The 1,666-nt window shown below is 44.7% G+C and overlaps 1 non-coding gene across 1 annotated transcript; it reads left to right on the top strand.

The window, feature by feature from the left end:
• The first annotated feature begins 1,014 nt into the window (after nucleotides 1-1,014).
• Nucleotides 1,015-1,121, top strand: LOC148544499 (small nucleolar RNA R71). The gene has a single exon (XR_015900265.1). It is a non-coding gene; the product is annotated as a small nucleolar RNA R71 (small nucleolar RNA).
• The last annotated feature ends 545 nt before the right edge of the window (nucleotides 1,122-1,666 follow it).

Raw genomic sequence — 1,666 nt, 5'->3', positions numbered from 1 at the left:
CCCTTGAGCAGTTGGGAAAAAGGTGCATAGAGTCTCAGCAACTCCTGTTTTGAGATTTCTGGTTCTTGGTAATCTTTTTCCACCTCCTCTACTGAGGTATCTTCAGGTTGTTCTGACAGCTTGCTTGGTTTGTCCTCAGTCTCCTTATCACTTATAGTGACCATCTTGCAATCTTCCCATCTTACCTTCTTTGTTTCACCTCTCGGATTCTTCTCTGTGTCACTTGGGAATCCATCTGTGGGTTTGGGAATTTGCTCAGAGAGATATCCTACTTGAGATTCCAACCTCTTGATTGTGTCTCCCTGGTTCTTGAAACTGGCTCGCACTTCCTCCTTGAAGACCTTGTTGTCTTGAATCTCCTTGCTTAGGCCTTCAAGTAGATTCTCAATCCTTGAGATTCTTTCATCAAATGATGACAGGTCAGGCTGAGTAGGGTTATTCTGGCCTTGATATGAATGTGGGGAGGTGTTGTTATGGGGGTGTTGATATGATCTAGATGTGAAGTGTTGGGTGGCTGCATTGTTTGGATTTGGGTGTCTTTGATCAAGGCTTTGGTCTTATTGATTTCCCCACCCAAAGTTTGGGTGATTCCTCCATCCAGGGTTGTAGGTCTTGGAGTATGGATCATGGTTTTGCCTAGGTGAATTTCCAATGTAGTTGGCTTGCTCCTGACTACCCTCTGCTTCTTCATTCACTCCTTCTTGGGTTGTTGATGAAGTGGAGACTGCTGCTACTTGGTTCCTCTCCATCTTCTTGGTGAGGTTAGCCAGCTGCTGGGTAATGAGCTTGTTTTGGGCCAGCAGAGCATCTACATTGTTTAGCTCCATTACTCCTCTTGTGTTCCCTCTTTTGGAAGCATAGAAGTAGTCGTTCTCTGCTACTGTTTCAATGACATCTATGGCTTCCTCAATAGTCTTCTTCTTGTTCAAAGATCCTCTGGATGAATGGTCTACGGCCTTCTTTGACTCATATGAGAGCCCTTCATAGAAAATGTGCAGCTGCACCCATTCGTTGAACATATCTGGTGGGCACCTCCTTGTTAAGTCTTTAAACCTCTCCCATGCTTCATATAGAGTCTCACCATCTTGTTGTCTGAAAGTTTGGACCTCAGCTCTCAGCCTATTGATTCGTTGAGGAGGGTAAAATCTTGCTAAGAATTTATTCACCACGTCTTCCTAAGTTATCAAGCTCTCCCTTGGGAAAGACTCCAGCCACTTAGCTGCCTTATCCCTGAGTGAGAATGGAAATAAGAGCAATCTATAGGCGTCAGGATGAACACCATTAGACTTCACTGTGTCACATATTCTCAGGAAGGTGGTTAGATGTTGATTGGGGTCCTCTTGGACACTCCCTCCGAACGAACAGTTGTTCTAAACAAGGGTGATGAGCTGTGGCTTCAGTTCAAAATTGTTGGCATGGATGGTTGGGTTTTGAATGCTACTTCCACAGTTCCCTGGGTTTGGATTGATGTAAGAGCCTAAAACTCTTCTATCCTCCCCAGCATGATTTGCTCCACCTCCTCTGCCATGGTTGTGAGCCTCTTCTTCATGATGGTTTTCTATGTTTTCTTCCATGTTTGGTTCAAAGTATTCCTCAAAGTGTTCCTCCTCTTCTTCACCACCAATTACACGTTTTTCTCTTGCCTCCCTCCTTAGTCTAAGGAAGG

The sequence above is a fragment of the Arachis ipaensis genome, chromosome B9, assembly GCF_059453495.1.
Source record: "Arachis ipaensis isolate K30076 ecotype BB chromosome B9, ASM5945349v1, whole genome shotgun sequence".
Taxonomy (NCBI): Eukaryota; Viridiplantae; Streptophyta; class Magnoliopsida; order Fabales; family Fabaceae; genus Arachis; species Arachis ipaensis.
Note: the sequence above shows the minus strand (reverse complement) of the source record. Positions and strands in the feature narration are given on the sequence as shown.